The sequence below is a fragment of the Lycium ferocissimum genome, chromosome 7 (genome assembly GCF_029784015.1).
Source record: "Lycium ferocissimum isolate CSIRO_LF1 chromosome 7, AGI_CSIRO_Lferr_CH_V1, whole genome shotgun sequence".
Taxonomy (NCBI): Eukaryota; Viridiplantae; Streptophyta; class Magnoliopsida; order Solanales; family Solanaceae; genus Lycium; species Lycium ferocissimum.
The window spans coordinates 41,115,100-41,134,631 of NC_081348.1; the positions used below are offsets into that span (position 1 = coordinate 41,115,100).

At 33.2% G+C, this 19,532-nt stretch overlaps 1 non-coding gene across 1 annotated transcript; it reads right to left on the reverse strand.

The window, feature by feature from the left end:
• Positions 1 to 6,696: 6,696 nt before the first annotated feature.
• LOC132065851 (U6 spliceosomal RNA) lies at positions 6,697 to 6,799 on the reverse strand. Its single transcript, XR_009416822.1, has one exon. It is a non-coding gene; the product is annotated as a U6 spliceosomal RNA (small nuclear RNA).
• Between the last annotated feature and the right edge of the window lie 12,733 nt (positions 6,800 to 19,532).

Sequence of the window (19,532 nt, forward strand, 5' to 3'; positions counted from 1 at the left end):
TATAAAGATCTTAAAAGAATCAACAATCATGACCACACTACTTTCAGAGATGTGTGTTATGCAGTTAATTTATTAGATGATCACAAAAAGTACATTAATGCTATAAAGAAAGCCAGTGATTGAAGAATGCCATTATATTTTAGATAACTATTTGATATGTTATTATTATCCAATTTGATGTCACGATCAGAATATATTTGACAATCAATATGGCAATTATCATTAGACGATATCCTCCTTCAAGAAAGTGTATTATTATCTAATTCGGGTACTAATAAATTTTTTTATATAAAGTTATGATATGTTCTTTTACATAATTTTAGTGTACATATGAGTTAATTAATTTAAGTGTGAAAAATATTAACTTAATATTTTATGTATACTTTAAAGATTTTGACATATCCGAAATAAAATTTTCTATTAATTAAAAAATAAAAAAATTTATATACAAATTTAAAAAATAAAGCACTTAAACCTAATTACAAAAGATTGTAAAAAAATCTTACTTCATGGACTTTTTAACTTCAAAAATAGTGATCCAAATTTCTAAGAATGTTTAATTCATTGGGCTTATAGTATTGTTCATGCAAAAAAATATCGAGTTTGATAAAAAATATTGAGATTTCTGCTCTCAATCATTGACTAATGTTTCACAAAATCTATGAAAAAGGAGTGAAAAAATTGAGACGATAGACTAAGGAGAAAGGCTGGGGTTAAAGGAGTCATTACTTTAGTGCACTAATTATGTGTGTTAAAGGAGTCCCGTGGATAGTTACAACTGTTAGGTCAATTCCGTTCATGACATCCCTTCAATGCACTTATTTAGTGCACTAAAGTTACTTTGATCATTTTTTATTTGTTGTGCTAGTTTGATCATTTTGAATTTTTTTGAGTCATTTAAGTTCCATACTCCACCTACACTTATTACGTCACATAATATCATAATTACTCATTTAAATTTCTGGCACTCGTCCTTTTAATGGGTAAAATTTGAAAGAGTCAGGTGGACGTGTTAAATTATGACGCATGGCAGAGATTGATAGATCATATCTAAGTCAGGAAGGGTAGAGTCATCGACTAGAAAAATGTGGCCGGACTAGACGTGTTAAATTGATTTTAGTGTTCAGATGCTTAGATAGAAAGACTTTGGAGGAGGTAGTTCGAAAAGAGGCTTTCTCCCAAGTACCAAAAAACTCAATGGGCGACAGTTACAAATGATTCATAATTTTTTTCACTTTTATTGTTTTGTATAAGAATTTATTATTAGTATTAATAATAAATAAAAGTATTATTCGAGAAATATGTGTTTTATAGCTTTTGTATAAATAGAAGCTTTCACTCCATCGTAAGGCATTTGCTTTTTATCAAAGCCATATCTGAAAGCAATCAATAAATTTATATTATTGTCATATTGTCTTCCAAGCCTTTTATTATATTTTTTTATTCAAGCTCTTACGTTCAATATCAAAAATTTATTTCTAAATATTTGTCATTTTATTCAATTAAAATAAAAATAAACAATCTTTTTCTATTTTAATTTTCTAATACTTATATTAATGAGCTGATTTTATGAGTTCATATAACAATATGGCAACTATAAAAAGGGATTTTAGCAATAATTATTTAGCGATCATAAGCTAATTATCCATGAATCATTCTATAGACTGAACTATCAACGGCAATTGCAAATAGTTGGCCATCTAAAAGTTCTCCTTTATGCTACTCATTATTTTGTATCTTTTGTTTTTTCAAGTCATTAGTATTTTTAAATTCCTCCCAAATTTTTGCGCCTGCTAAATATTCCCTCTAAAGATTATTTTATCCGTCTTTAGTAGCTTTTTTTATTTTACATATTTTTTAAGAAATATTAATTAGGAGGAGTATTTGACTATTTTGCACTTATTTATATTTAAGTTATATTCTATTTTTATTAAATATTTTACTCTATATTATGTGTCATCTTTATTAATGATAATATTTTACTAAAAATAAAACGGAGAAAAATAATTAATTATATTTTGAATTTTTAAAATAACAATTAATTTAAGATAAATACTTTTAATAATCATGATAACTAATTTGAGACATAGGGAGTAGGACGCAATTTACTCAATTAGTACTTCCAGTCGACAAGTAGTACTATATGTTTCAAGAAGTGTACATGGGAGTTGAGTTTGTTTTTGCCTATCAATTACTAGATCTACATTTGCCTATTTTGTATCCCCTAAGTTTCTTTTATTTTTTGACCCCAAAATCATGGGAGTTGAGTTTGTTATTTGCCTATCAGTTACTAGACTTACATTTGCTATAACCCTATATATCCCAAGACCATAGTCGAGTTTGTTAAATGCCATTTTAATAAAGGCTATTTTACACTAAGTTTCTTTTAATGAAATTGCCCTTATTTTCCTTAACTTAGCTTCAAAGTAGTTCAACTTTCTTTTTCCGTTCTTAGTTGAAATTCACACTTTTCCGGCTCCATGGCTGAGGATGAATCCAAGAAGTTTAATTTTTTTGTCAGAACTCTTGGCGAGTACCGGCAACATTTGAAGAAATGCTTAAAGCAAAAGCAAGTTTTTTCGAAAAATATACTCAGTCTAGAAGATCACGTTGTAGATGACGTATTGGAGAAACTTAAATACATGAAGTTGGTCCGCAAAGGTAAAAATCAATGGACTAACAAGACAATAATAATCCGCGAAGAAGTTGAAAATTTAGTCAAGAATCTGAAGTGCGATATAAAACGTGAAATGCTGGATGATACCATCAAAAAAATCATACTGCTGGCTAAAGGTGCATCCACTGATAATGTATGCATTTCCCTTGTTACTTCTTAGTTTTCAGTTAAAGAATTTATTTGAACCCTAGTTTCATATGTAGAGTATGGATGATGGTCGCACTGTAGAACAAAGGGCGATTTCGGCTGTTTGCATTTCACGCCGTTACCTTTACAAACTTTCCGATGTTGAGTATCTGAGAAATTTATTGGAAGATTGGAGGGTCAATCATATCAAGTCGGGTCCGGCTATTTGCTATATAAAATTACACATTGGTTTACTGCTTCTTGAAGAGGGGGGAGTCTCCCTTGCTGAAAATTATCTTCAAGAAGCCAAGGAAGAAATCGAGCAATATCTTAATGATGGTGTAAAATAAGTCCAAAATGAACTAATATCTTAAACCAAACATGAAATAAAATCAATCTCAATTTTTTATCCCATTTTATCAATGCACCAAACGACCCCTTAGAAATCTTTTAAATCCTTAAAACTATCCAATTATGAAAATAATATCGTTTTTTGGTGAAGATATACCTCTTCTTTTTTGCTTTTGTATTGTATATCGTTATAAGTTTCCTAATTTATTTTATGTTTTCCAACTGCTAATCATAAAATAGGAAAATCTAATTATTTATAAATGATAACACAACACCGAAAACAAATAAAGGCACGGCAAAAAGCTAATTATTAAAAAATTAAAATACATCACCGAATACACATAAAGGCATGTCAAAAAATCAAACAAATGCAATGATTTAACAGCGACTCGAGGGGAGACTTGTAAAGCTATTACTTTACGCATATAACACCAAAAATTTTAATAAGTGAAATTTATGATTTTATTTCAGCTTAGATAATTTTAAAATTATAGGAAAAAAGATAAAAGTATAAAATCTTTACAAATAAAGGCAAATTGACTACTTTAAAACAATAAAAATATTTTAGAACTTACAATAAAAATATTTTAGAACTTTGGACTAAACTATTCGAAATTTTCATATGTAAATAAAATTTTCACAAGAAGATCCAATGCAATACATCACAAACACATTACTAACATCTTATTAACTAAAATCAACTCTTACATTAATATAAAGAATAATATTACTATGTGAAATTAAGCTAGTGTTTGAACATAAATTTGGGTTAAACTTGAAAAAAATTAAAGATGAGATGAAAAATAATTTTTGAAAGTTTAAATGATGTTTGAACATGCATTTTACTTTTAAAAAAAGATAAAATTTGTGAGTAAAAACTTCAAAAAATTGAAAAATTCATCCTAAAAAAAATATCCAAAAGCTGATCATTTTTTATAACCAAACAATGTTTTCAAAATATTTTTGAAAAAAAAAATTATAATTAAATAAGAGCCGATACGAAAAAAGTAAGACAAAACTTATTCTATAGTGTGAGAACTACAAAAAAAGAGGTATTTAGTGCAATAAATTATTTACTACTAATTAATTTTATAAAGCCAAAATTTACAGGCAATTAAAGATTTGCCACTAATAAACACATTTCTATGGCAATTAAAAAAAATGCCACTAAAGGTCTACGTTGTTAATTAATTATCATCCTACAATTTTATACAATGCAACGATTACAATGCCAGCTAAGAACTTTTATACATTCAGTTGGTATAGTGCACGTGATGTGCACATGATTTCTAACAAACTAACTGCATCATCATTACATGCTAATTACCACTAACTAACTCCTGAGCATCATACTCCAATGCGGCGTTCTCCATGGACGAGTCTAACAAGTTCAATTTTTCTGTCAAAACTCCTGGCGAGTACCGGCAACATTTTAAGAAATGCGTAAAGCAAGTTTTTTTGGAAAATATACTCAGTTCAGAAGATCACGATGTAGATAAAGCATTAGAGAAACTTAAATCTAGTTGGCCTGCAAAGGTAAAGATCAAAGGACTACCAAGAGAAGAATCCTTATTTCCCCTTTCACGCTTTCTTTTTCTAAAATATGTCTTCCGTGAGGTCGTATCAGTGCACCCCTAAAAAGACCCCTTGTCCTCAAGCCGAAAGGAAGGAAACCGACCAGCAGTTAAGTCATACTCTTCCCAACTAGCTTCTTCAACAGGATGATGACACCATTGAATAAGTAATTCTAAAGTTGAATTCCAAGGTCCTTTCACCCAACGGTGTGATAAAACTTCTTCATGTTCTACCATGAATTCCAAATCAGCCGAAAACAGTAATGGTGGAGCTGATGACATACTCTTGATTAAATTTGGGGATATCCCGCTTTGAATATGTTTAGGACACACTTGATTGAATTTAAGTTCAAATGCTACATTTGAAAGTATGTCTCGGACCTTATTTTTTAGTGGTGTTTAATCTGCACTAATCTTATAATTCTATGTTGTATTTGTTGCTCCCAAATGCACACGCAAGTATACGCGGTCGTACAAGTAATATAGGATTTTTAAGTCCAGATATCAATCCCACAGGGACTTATGATTAACTATTTACTAAATTAAACTAATGATAATTATCTAGACAAGAAATAAAATCCAAAGTTATATTTATAAACTAACTAAAAATAAAATAAAACAAATGATGAACTTTAACCAAGAAAGAGCGGATTTTTATCGGAGAAGAGATAGATCTAGGGCTATGAACACTAACAATCCAGTTGAGCCTTCAAATCATTCTACCTATGGGTTACTAGTTGACGGGTTAATTATAACTTTATGAGTATCTTCCGAGTTGCTCACAAGCCTGTAGATGCTACTATAACACCTATATTCGTATGGTCGCCAGAGGTAACAAGAACACATTTACTTCTCCGTATTAAATTAAGCAAGGCTAAAGGGTATATTCCTATCCTCATTAGCGAAACAATTAATCGAACAAGCTCTATTTATTCTTATTACGCATGCAAATTCCCTATCCTTAGTTCAATTCACACACCACAGATAGTGTCTAATTAGTGATCAAGTAATTAAACAATTAAGCACAAGAATAAATAAATAACCCAAAGATGGAAAATCAATAGATGAAAAAACGATAATCAAACGTCAACTTTCATGTTTGTGTCAAAGCCCTAGAACTAAAGAGTTTAGCTCCACATAGACAAGGAAGAAAAATAATAAATCATCCGAATAAAAATGTCAAAATAAGTATTACAGAGACGAAAATATAAAACCCTGTAACTCCGTACCTCCACAGCGGCTCTAAGCTGTCTCTATGTCAAAAGTTGTGAACTAAGGGTTTCAAGTAATCCAAAGTTCCCCAAAATTCTGTAAAAACCGTGTAGGATATGTATTTATAGGGTACCAAAAGGCCTGGGCTTTTAAAAACCAAATCCAACTCGGACTAGGAAAAAAATAGCGGGCTTGCGTCACACCCGCGTCACAGGTGCAACGCGGAATGATCAGAAAAATAAGATTCAGAGGCCTGCTTTTGCGCGTCAGGCGCGCGACGCGCGAGCAGCACATTGCTGCCAGGTACGTTTCTTCACTCAATTTCAATTGTTTATACTTCTTTGCTTTCTTCAAATTGTTATTCTTCTCTTTCATTTGGTCCAATCATTAGTCATCATTGCCTAATCATAGGCCACTAATTCTTGTCCCCTTTTTTTCCGATCCTTTTCACTTCTTTTCTTTTTCTCCCGTGTTTTATTCAATTTTTTGCTCCAAATCTCTTCATCTTCACACCGCTTTATTCCTACGTAGTAAAATATAATATTAAGCACAACTCATTACAATTAATACTCAAAAGACAATTAAAAGTACTAAAATGTGAGGCAACAATGAATAAATATATGCGATTTTAGGCTGAACATCAGTATTCTAGTAAATCAAGCAGAAAATATTTTGATTTTGGTCTATATGTTGAAAGAAATGTGAACATGTTTGGGTTTTATCTGCAAAAAGGAAATGGTGGTATCTTTAGTGCTATCATATTCCAAAAGGTTCTTGATTTGTGCGTCATTATTGTGCATGGAACATGCTAATCTTTTTTATATCGTTTCGATTTTATCGAATTTCCATGTCCCCGGAAGGGAGCAAGAAGTTCCCTTCAGCCAGTGGGTGTCAAATACTAGATTAATTAGAAATGAATTGTATAAACCAAAGCAACAGAAAGTGAAATCTGAATAGGCATTAGACATGTTTACAGTGGAAGTACATATGTTATAATTTTGTCAATCAATTACATATGTTTGCAGTTGAGGTACCTGAAGTTAAAAATATTTGTTCAGAACATAATGTAACATGAGGCAGATGCGTACTTGCTCTAATTGTCCTCCTAAGGGGATTTACAGTTATGTGAATATTGTTTAATGTATATGTCAATCTCTATCCTCACCATTAAAATGAGGGAATATAATACATTAAGTCTGCCCCTAGTTGGTTTTAACAGTGCAGCAATTGTTATGTGATTGTGTAAATTAGACCTTCAAATACGATTGTGTAAATTTCAAGTCATCTTGAATCCGTATAAACATCTAATGTTGTGTGAATATTTTGCTAATTCTGAGGTTTTAGCTTATTTTTTATGAACGGCTCTCTAGTATTAAAGTTATTGGCATGCGTTATTAGCACGATACTGGAAAAAATGACTACAAAAAGTATGTATTTTCTCTATCACATGTATATGTTTCTGATCTCATAGTCGTATTGGTGTATAAATTCAATTCCTTGTTTGTTAATGTACTTTTTTCTATGTATGTTCTTTGGTGGATGTTAGGTACTCAACTTTGTGTAGAAGCTGAACATACTGAAGCAGACAGACCAAGAGATCCATATCGGATAGTGATGACCGATGCCCTTCTAGAAAAGTTGTGAGTGCTTTAGTCCACGTTATTATGGTTTTAAATTAAGTGTTAAATTTTGAGTGACTGATACATCTAAGTTGGTGAGAGCTAAGTCTCTCTCCTTCTGATCTTCTTTTTGCTTGTTGATTTATATGCATTACTTATTTCCATTTTACTTGAGTTCTGATTTCCATTTTACTTGAGTTCTGATGTGAAGCTGGATATATTTATTACCTGACGTTGAACTTGTTAGTCCAAGTGTATATATTAGAGAAGTGAGCTATAGCAGAGAAGATTTTACGCACTGCCGATAAAGGAACAACAAGCAAAAAATTCTTGTATCCTATATCGAGCTAAGAATCCTCTATGTGACTCGCACTTATATGGAATCTTGTATCCTGTAGTGATTAAAGAATCCTTGATGTAGATGACAATTATATGAATCCTTGTTGTTTTAGTTAGCATTGCAGGTAAACAAATCATGCAAAGAAAATTTTGTTCAGTAAGTAGGTTCGGGTGTGAAGGGGAGCCTTGGAGCAACGATTAAGTTGTCTCTGTGTGACCTGTAGGTCACGGGTTCGAGCCGTGGAAGCAGACATTAATGCTTGCATTAGGTTAGGCTGTCTACGTCACACCCTTTGGGTGTGGCCCTTCCCCGGACCCTACTAATGCAGGATGTTTGTGCACGGGGCTGCCCCCTTTTTTTTTTAAGTAGGTTCGGGTGTATTTCAATTATGAACAAGTGAAATCTGTAGATTTTGCTCTTCCACTGAATACAGGACATATTATTACTTCAGGTGGAATAAAGCAATTGACTACAATTGCAACTGCTATATATACTATTGTCTTTAATTTGTCTCAAGAAGTGGAGTTTCTTGATAGTAAACATTTGGTCGAAAGTTAAAATTTTATTCAACCAAATGTATCTATTTACAGTTGCTAGTTTATATGGACTCTAGAACTAGACTTCAAGACAAAACCTCTTCTAATCTGAGAATGAAAAGCAACAGCACAAATTACAAGCATCCGGAGCTGCATATTATGGACTCGCAGTCGGAGCTGCATATCAGAGTTCATGATGTTAACTTTTTCGTGTAGGCAAGATATTTTTTCATTTTCTCAAACTTCTCCAAGTAGACTTTTCTCACATGTCAGACAGAATTTTCAGAAGCCATGTACTTATAGTCTTGGTGGCACTCCTTGGATAGCATAAATGCATACAGTTAGTGCCGCTTGCATCTGAATTAATTTGTGATGTTTCATCTCTGTTACTTTGAGTTTTGGAAAAGCTAAAGTCTTGATACTTTTTTATTACTCCATTCATCTGAGTCAGTTCGAGTTTTGGAAAAGCTAATGTCTGGTTTCAGTTTTTTTTTTTTTCCCCCTTTTTTAGGAAAAGCAAAGAAGAGACATGCATTGTCGCAATAATAAATGAAAAAGATTTAATCTTGGTAACATAATGTTGAAATTCTGACTAAAATATGTTAATGACTGGAAGCAGATACTTAGCTGAAGAGTAGTTTCGTCAACTTAATGCAAAAGATTCATCTAACTGTCTGACTTGTTTTACTGAGAAAATACTGAGATTTGATTATGACTTCTTTTTAACTAGCTAGTGATGATTTTATTATTCCTACTGTTAAATATGCTGGACAGTCTATTCATTCGTCAATGGATGAGCTTGACAGAAAAAATAATCCACTCAACTTTGCACAAAGAGAATCTCTTCAGATAAAACTTGTGTTTAAGTTCAGAACAGTTCACTTAGAGCAAAATAACTTGATTTGCATTTAGCTAACAGCTAGGAAGACACGAACTGCATACAAGCAGGGGCAAAGGCACTTCACTTTCTACTATAGGCATCTCACAACTAATATTTAGCACTCTCTAGTTATATACAGTACTAGGTATTTTACAAAACCAAAACATAGTAAGTGGAGTACTAGGTAATTTTACACCAGGAGGACATTGACTATGAAGGAGAACTAGGATGCCAGACCAAAAAAGTAAAAACATTATTGATCTAATCCCTTTATTCATGATAACCATGAGATGAGATCTTGTCCATTCTAATGGACACCATCTCTTTGGACTCCTAATTGCCAACTGTAATCTAAAAGGAAGTCCTGCTTTGCACCTGTACTCTTAACATTTATAACTAGTTTCAGATAGTTCAGAAGCAGCAGTATGGATTAGAGCTCTAGAAACTCAACTACTACTAACACTTGAGCAATTTGTCAGCCTCGTTTTCTCTTTCATGTGTTTTTGCTTCTGATAAAAAATGTTGGCTTGCTAACAAGTGGACAGTTGACTTCTCCTCGTTCAGTCTACTCAGGACGCTTGGATATAGTTGCTATTTCACAAGCTAAGAATGGTAGCAGTGAGGTTTGTTTCAGTGCTTATTTAATTACAGTTTATTTCATGATTACATATTTATTGTTATTGTATGTATGTGATGGATCTGATTTTACTAGTTCTAATCAGTTGTAGTTTGTTCCTGTTTTAGTTTAATTTGTGTACTTCTTAGATTTCCCGGTAACATGCCCATATTCAGTTTTCTTATAGTTTTTAGATCTAACTTTTGGTTAAAGTTGATATCTTTTTAACTGATGGGTTCCACGTGTCCAGGGTGGCTTTTGGGTGAAGCCTCTAAAGCCTAGGCTTGAGGCCTCTTAATTTTGGGGGCCTCATTTTTCATCAATATAATTTATTTTTGAAAAATTATAAAGCATTCTAAGTACTTTCTGTCATTAAAAGAAAATAGTTAATTAATTGATAGAAAATAAGGCCCCTAAATCAGTAAGTAATGTATAGTATATAAATACTCAATCTCTAGTATATTGACAAAAAAGAAGCTGATTGGTTTCTCTATAATACTCCATTTACTTTTAACCTTTATCTAAACTTTAATATATTTCTAAGCTTTTATGTTCTTCTTTGTTTCTCCAAGAGAGTCTCTGACTTATATTGCTATGAAAGACACAGTGTATGAATTTTCTATTTTTGTTTTTTCTCGGGCACCAAATATTGCAAGAGGTATATTGAAGCACCAAATAAGTATTCTCAAATCAAGTTATTAACTTCTTGAATTAGGTTCTATTATTTCAACTTTTTAGTATTTTTTTCATCTATAACTTGCTTGTTTTGATATCTTACTATGTAATAGATATTGTCTCTTTAATTATTTATTAGAATATACAATATGTCAACTAGAAAATTTGAATCCAGTTGTTCAAAACTCAAGAAAGAAGAATTGAATCTTTGATACAATCTCAAAAGGGAGCTCTTGAGAAAGTAAATGAGATATCTGACATAGATCCTCAAAAAGTAGACTTCAAATGAAAAATAATAATGAATTCTTTTTTCTATTCTCATTTTTGTGATAAAAAAAAGTTAAGGCCCCCCGTTGAGGTTTGGCTTTAGGCCTCCAACAGTTTTGAGCCGCCCTTGCACATGTCCTTTGAAAACTTGTGTTCTTTAATTTTTTTATTTCAATTTTTTTTCAATATTCAGATCTTAACAAAATTTGTTGAATAACCTGATGAGTAATTTTAACTCTGAATATGTTTTTCTTAATCAACTAGCTATTTTTTGACTTTGTTAACTGAAGTGTTTTTTATTTTTATAAATTCGTATAACTTTAGGTAGAATACTTGTTATGGATTGTGTGTATCAAAATTAGCTTCTAGATGTATTTGATTCTACAGCATACTTTGCCAATGTGCACATGTATCTGCTAGTTTGGAGTGAATTATCAGGTAGTATGATAACTGTGTGATTTAGAGTGAACCCATAGTTTTTCTTACAAGGTAAAGGCAAAATATTTTGTATTGAAATGAAATGGACGTCGGATTACACTGGGTTTATTGTTGTTGAAATGAAATACCTTAAATAGAGTATATAGCTAGCACATAGTTTTGTGATCCATTGAATAATGCATAGTTTTGTGATCCATCGATCTGGTGCTATTTGATTTCTTGTTTATTAGTATTGGTTATTGTGTGGTGGTATGGACGTTTGCATGATTTACAAGGATTACTAACATGCTTCAAATATCAATCCAAAGGAATCAATTTTCGCATCTATTGGCAGCAAGTTTAGTAAAGTACTTATTAATGTGTTTGGGCTTCTTGAGCAGTTTTGAGACTAATGGCAATTCTTAGCTTTATGTTAATGTCTTCATGTTTAATAGGGAGCTTCTTGAGCAGTTTCCTTATCTCTGTAATTGAGAAACATCACTGGTAAAGATGGTCAGAATAGTTGGTTTGCGGATAACTTAAATCGGGCACATCTGGATTACTTTTATTGAGTTCTTGTTGTACTCAGTACTATTGTGTTCACTGCGCACTTGTATTTTACAAGATTTTATATATACGATTAGTCAAGTTCTCTATAAGGTGTATGGTGTATTGACTTTTTAGTGCTCCAGAATCACCTCACAATTTTCTTTACGCGTTGAATTCATTTCATATAGCTCTGGTGCAGTGATATTGCATTGATGTTACTTATTAGAAAGCAACATGAATAACAAGTTGATGCTTTATTTTATTAATATATTATAAACATCACATTATTTAGTTTTGGAGTAACAATAGATAGAGGAGGTTATATATAAATAATACCTACTATATAATATTTTGACTTAAAAACCCCCACTAAACAAACAGATTGATGGGGGGTTTTACCCCTGCTAAAAAAAAACTAAAAAAAACTAACTGTGGGGGATTTAACCCCCGCTAAATAAATAAATTGCGAGGGTTTTAACCCCAACAACATTTTTTCTTAAAATTTTAAATTTTAAATTGCGAGATTATGAACCGCCGCTAATAATTTACGGTGGTTGGCAAATTAAACGCCGCAAACAGGTAGCGGCGAACACTATTGCCGAGGTTTTGAGGTCCGCTGGGACAACAATTTGCAGGGACTTTTTGACCGCCGCGGCATGTGAATTTAACCTCCACAATTATAGCGTTTTTTTTTTGTAGTGTTAGTTGTTTATTACATGAGTGTATGATCATGGAAAGATGCCGAGGTAAACTTGTGAAACCTTTCTTATTCTCCGCTGGAAATACATAAGTTGTACTCCTAGTATTAAGCTGTATTATATACCCCGATTTTCTCATTATTGTTTTTTAACTGATTGTTCAGATGAGTTTAGCACTTAAAAGATGTTAAGGTGAAGTGTTTTCACCTATTGTATTTATCAGCATTATTGCTGTTAAAACAATATAATTGTAGTAGTAGTTGTTGTTGCTGCTTTGTGTCAATTCATGATTATGTAGCATTTGACTGAGAACCATGAGGTTTCTGGTTCAAATGCCAGCAGAGACAAAGACAATAGATATTTGGTTCCTGTAGCTGGTGAGAGGTCGCAACCAAGACACCACTGTTATCAAGAAAGAACAAATTATGTAGCCATTTGTTATTTCACCGATTGGAGCTTAGGACATAGGTAGGGTAGGTTGTTTTGCCTTTTCTTAGCTCTTATGTTATTTCCTTTTCTAGTTTTGCGTTCTTGAGAAAATTTGAAAAATTTATATCTTCAGCGAGTAGAAAAAGAGAGTGGATTGTAAATTTGAAACAAAATCAATTTGCTTAATTTTTGCATTGACTTAGATGGTGACCGTAAATTTGTCCAGGGGTACTTAGCTAAGGGGTGAAGTGATTGTTAAATGCACCCCTTTGCCATCTGCGTCCATAATTATACTGAATATGACCACATCTGATGAGGAGTTTATTTTCACTTGAATAAAGATTCTTTAGGTGTTGTGTCCTTTTTATATTCTAAGTCAGTCTCAGAACCCAGAGCGTGCTAACTGTTGTACCAGATCTCGTGCTTCCTCCAGCTTGATGTGTTCCGGAAGCCGGAGAACCACAGGGGCTGTGTGAATACGATTAGCTTCAATGCTGATGGTGATAATAGTCATATCAGGTTCTGATGACCAAAGGATCACACTCTGGGACTTGAAAACCGGGAAAATTGGTGCTCTTATTCCATCCAAGTAATATCAAAATTCTCAGTTTTCAAGAGAGCTTAATCTGCGAGAATTGAGACAAGTAGATATGGACGTGGTTAGTATAAGAACAAGAATAGAGCACAAAAGACTTGTATATCTTTTATTGAATCAATGCAGCCTTTATATACAAGAAGGAATAACCACTTCCTAAACTAACTCCTTTGAAAGAGGAGGACTAAACTACTTGCTAAGCTAACTCCTAGAAAAGGGAGATTTTATTGAGAAGATAAAAGACAACAAACTCCTAATGACTAGCTAAAGAAGTGGTCAACTCAGTTCTGATCAGCAGGTAACATGTGCTCCAATAGTTAGGTTTCCCACAACTTCTTTTTGACTGAGCCTTATATGGCTAATGGTGTGATTTAATGTGTTCTTACATATAGATTTGAGAACAGACACCGATACTGAGCTTTTTTACGTGCCAACCCCTGTGGGTGAGGAGATATATGTTTGTACTTCATCTAAAATGCAATTACGGGAGATCCAAGAAATCCATATTTGTTTGTTGTTCTTTGGATCCGATGAATTTACAAGAATTTTCAACATCCGAAAATCTAGTTGGTGATGAGAATGTGGGAATAATTCCCTCAAACTTGTCTGCAGAACTTAGCACTTTAACTTTATACGTGTTTCTTTACACCCTAATCTAGTCTAAAGTGAAATTAATTATCCCTAGTGCTAAATTAATTATCCCTTAGTGCTAAACTAAGTTCTGGGGACAATTTTGAGGGGATTTCATGTATTTTGTCTTTATCTTTTCACCAAGGACATCATGGTTGTACTGTTTATAATGAGTATTATAATGGCCTAACTAATTTGTAACATAAAGTAGCAATTAATTCTCTAGTTACGAAAAAAGATGTATCGTCTCTAGAGTACTAGCCATTTCTCAATCTAAAAAAAAAATTAAAGGAAACTTGTACTTTGGCTACATTTGAACCTGAAGCTTCTTGATTTCCTTAATATAATTTAGTCACTGGATTAAGGTGTTAGAATATTACTTATGTTTAGCATATGTGCAGAACTACATTAATAAAAGATCTAATTTATAGGTGAAAATGCGAGTAACGAAACTATCTGTCTTATAAAATTTAATAAATCTTCAATTTTCGACACTACTCCATTACTGGATTAAGGTGCAAGATTCATTTCTAATTTTTATCCAAAAATATTATCTGTTAAAGTTTAACCTAACAATTATTTTCAATCATGAAGAAAATATTTATACATGTGAATTGTCACTTGGTATCATTTTTAAACAAAAAAGAAGGTGTCACATATGCATCATCATATTAGTAGTTTGAGGTATGTTTTGCTAACTATTTGGTGATAATTTAAGCAGAAAACTCTCACACTTGATAGTTCGGGTAGGAAACTCAAAACGTGCTACTTCAAGTGTGTTTTTTACTCTTATCTCTTTAATCTATATAATATAATTGAGTGTTAACTTCTTATTTTGTTACTCCTCCCTTAATAGTACATGTGTTTACTTTTAAAATCAATTTCTTTTTCTTGGCAAAACTTGCACAAACTAAAAACTATAAAAGAATTTAAAAAGGAAAATTGAAATTAAACTTAAATATTATAAAACTTTCACGGACATTCTTCTTCCTTTTTCCTGCCAAGGCCTCTCGCCTTTTCCACTTCAGTAACAGTGGAACAATATGCCCTTCAAATAACCAAAAAAAAAAAAAAAATCCTTATTCTCCTCCTAGTTTGCTGTGAATTTATAAAATATGATCATTTCTGCAAATATTTTTTTCTTGCCCTTTGAACACTCTCAACACTCTTCCTGTATATTCCTCAATCAAAATGGAATTTGTTCTCATAAAGCCTCAATAACATAAAGGAGAAGATACAAAGTTGAGGACCCATTGTTGTTAGTTGTAGATACTTCAACATTTTTGTTTTATATGCTAGAAAAAAGACATTACTAGAAATAAAGATTTTTCCACCGCAAATCAGTGAAAAATTTGTGTTATAAAACGTGATTTTCCCACTTCATTCCCATTGAACCAGCTCAATGAGAAAATAGTAGAAAAACGCATGGTGGGAAATAGGTTACCATTGAAATAGTGGGTTTTATACTTGTTTGCTTTTTTTGTTTGTATGAATTGGCTTGATCTCTCAAGTTTTCCCTTTTCATGCAATTCCTCGTCTTCAAGCCATTGGATTATTGCACCTCCTTAAAAGTATAAACCATGGTCTCTGCTTCAGTACATCGTGATTGACGTGGTCATTACTAGCATTTATTCTATTTGAGATTAGGTGTCTTTTTCACGTATATATTTCTTGAACATTTTATTGGAAGATTGTTGGTCTACGGTGTTGAGCATTGTTGAATTATACGGGCTGTATGTATACTATCATCTTGGTTGAATTATCGTTTCTGTCTTTGTTTGTTAACCAAAAGGCTATTAACAGTAGAAAACAAGTACATGGTATTTGGTTGATGAACACTAAAATCTTGTTAGGTTTGAGAGGTAATTTTAAGAGCGCACTGAATGTGTAGCTACTTTACTGGGTTAATAATTTTTTTCCTCCAAGCTGCATATCTGGATCGCTCTTCAATCCCCGTGTATTTCAGTTTCGACAAATCTCTTCCTGCAGGTGGAAACAACCGATGATTGCGACGAATATTGTCTGGGCTTGTTAGGCTAGGAGTGTCAAAACTGTTTCATGCCTCTGGGAAAGAACATCTGGCTTCAGATACTCTCTGCAACTCCATGGGTTTATTTCTTTAGGTTTGGACCTTAAAATGCGTGGCAGGCACAACTGACCATCGTTGAGATTCTTCTTTGTTGAGGGCAGTCATACTAACATATTTGTGTTGGGCTAAATGGTCAAAAGATAGTCTTAACATGATGTGATAGTGTCCGCTTTAGGCCAAGCCCGCACGATTTTTTCCCAAAGGCCTCACATCATTAAGAGTATCCAACTTCTTATAAATAACTCTCTTTTCTTTTCAACTATCAATGTGGTACTTTGTTCGCACACCCAACAATCTTCCCCTCGAACTAAGTTCCACGTGGCTCATTATCATACCACGGGTTAGAGATTCAATATGTCTGTGTGCCACCCACACTGTCAGAGTATTTACGGTCACCGAAGCCCAAAGGCTGTGAATGCGTCTTCAAATCTATGGGTAAAGGTCGTAAACAGGTCCATAGATGAGCAAAGGCACTAAGCCGAGCCCCACGCCACACTCCGCCATCTTCATACTTGTCCCGCCAAACTATTGGCTCTGCTACCAGTTGTTAGGCTAAAACGGCCCAAAGATACTCTTAACATGATGTGATATTGTCCGCTTTGGGCCAAGCTCGCACAATATTCCCCAAAAGGCCTCACATCATTAAGAGTATCCAACTTCTTATAAATAACTCCCTTTTCTTTTTAGCTATCAATGTGGTACTTTGTTCGCACACCCAACAATTTACTATCTATTGCGTAAAAACAAAGACATTATTTAGAAGACATAAATGAAGTACCCAAGTGCCGTATGTTCTGGCCCCATGAGATTTGGAGTAAATATGTTAACAAGCTTGAGGTTTGAGTTCCTCCTCCTTAGTCTTGTATGAATTCCTCATTTTGTTATTTCCTGCCATCATAATTATCAAATTAGCTTGAGTGCATTGTAGCAAGTGATGTTGTTTGGTCAAAGTTCAAAGATGGGTTTCATTCATAAATTAATTGACTTCTCTGTTTATTTCTCACATGACTTAAAGTACGAGGAGAAATCCATCAAGGTAGTGCAATGTCTCAATGACATAGTTACCAATTCTTTGTCACATGTAGAAGATTGTTTGACTTACATGTCCAATTTGCGTGATCCTGCCATCTTTCGATTCTATGCTATTCCACAGGTATACCCTCTTGGTTATTTTCTAGGCTTTCTTGCCTTTCAGTTTGTCTATCAAGCTAAAAGCTTCCTACATAAGGACATTTCTTCTGTCACAGTTAACGATTCCTTTTCTAACTATTTGGAATTCCATTTCTTGTTCTTCCTATTTATTCAATTTTTCATAAAGTGTTTTTATGATGGAACTATATGTTCTGTCTTTTGGGAGTGTTGATTCAATAGAGCTTGCTTCAGAAAATTCGATATTTTCATATTCTCTTATTGATTGATATTCATGCTTGGTTGATTGACTGCTGATTCGTTAGAGTTTGCTTCAACTCTATGCCATGAAGTGTTGCTGCTATATAGTTTTTTATTACTGATGATTTAGTTGTTTAGCTGAATTTATTGTATTAGTTTTCTGTTTCTTTGTTTGGAGTCCGTAAACCTTGATTTTGCTTGTTATGTATACGGATCATGTGGTAGTAGGAGTCTTGCTTTATTTTGGGGTTGTTATCTAGTTGAGAAACAGGTGGTCAGCCCTATTTAGTTTGTGTGAAAGAAAGTGTTTTTTATGATGGAACTATATGTTCTGTCTTTTGGGAGTGCTGATTCGATAGAGCTTGCTTCAGAAAATTCGATACTTTCATATTGGCTTATTGATTGATATTCATGCTTGGTTGATTGACCGCTGATTCGATAGAGTTTGCTTCAACTCTATGCCATGATGTGTTGCTGCTATACAGTTTTTTATTACTGATGATTTAGTTGTTTAGCTGAGTTTATTATATTAGTTTTCTGTTTCTTTGTTTGGAGTCCGTAAACCTTGATTTTGCTTGTTATGTATACGGATCATGTGGTAGTAGGAGTCTTGCTTTATTTTGGGGTTGTTATCTAGTTGAGAAATAGGTGATCAGCCCTATTTAGTTTGTGTGAAAGAAAGTGTTTTTTATGATGGAACTATATATTCTGTCTTTTGGGAGTGCTGATTCAATAGAGCTTGCTTCAGAAAATTCGATACTTTCATATTGTCTTATTGATTGATATTCATGCTTGAGTGATTGAACAATGATTCGATAGAGTTTGCTTCAACTCTGTGCCATAAAGTGTTGCTACTATACAATTTTTGATTACTGATGATTTAGTTGTTTAGCTGAGTTTATTGTATTAGTTTTCTGTTTCTTTGTTTGGAGTCTGTAAACCTTGATTTTGCTTGTTATGTATACGGATCATGTGGTAGTAGGAGTCTTGGTTTATTTTGGGGTTTTTATCTAATTGAGAAACAGGTGGTCAACCCTATTTAGTTTGTGTGAAATTGAGAAGATATTCAAGCCAATTCCTACTCAAAAGCGGAAAGAAATAAAAGGAAACTTTTTTCTTTGTAGGTTTTCGAGTGTTATTGGGAGAAAGGATCGGACCTAGTAATATAAATACATACTAGCTAGGATTTATTAAGTAGGACAGAACATAGAACCTAAGAGTATTCCATCTTGTAACTTACTTTCTCTCTTGATATTAATAAAAGTGTCGGTCGTTCTTCGTGAACTAGGATCACATCGATCCCAACTGCGTTAATTACTATGTTTTTATCCGTGCTAACCATTGGTATCAGAAGCCTACAAGTCGTGAGATCTAGGAGACGAGGAGACTATGGCATCTATGAAGTTTGAGGTAGCGAATTTTGATGGACGAAGTAATGACTTCAACATCTAGAAGATCAAGATCATGGCGTTGTTACGGAAAGAAGGCTCAGTTTATGCTTTGGAAGACTCATATCCCAAAAATAGGAAAGAGGCTGAGAAGCAGCGAATTGAAATGGATGCGTTTAGCACAATTCAATTATCCTTATCAGACAGCGTGTGATGTGAAGTCAGTACCGAGAAAACAACTACGGGTTTGGGAAAGAAACTTGAAGATCTCTACCAGAAGAAATCAGTAACAACTAGAATGTTGTTAAGGCAGCGTTTACACACCTTCAAGATGAAGACAGGTACAACTTTACAGGATCATCTTGATGCTTTTAATAAATTGGCTATGGATCTTACTCATGCTGATATTAAAGTGGGAGATGAAGAACTTGCGTGCACTCTACTGTTTTCATTATCATTGGCGTACAAAGACGTA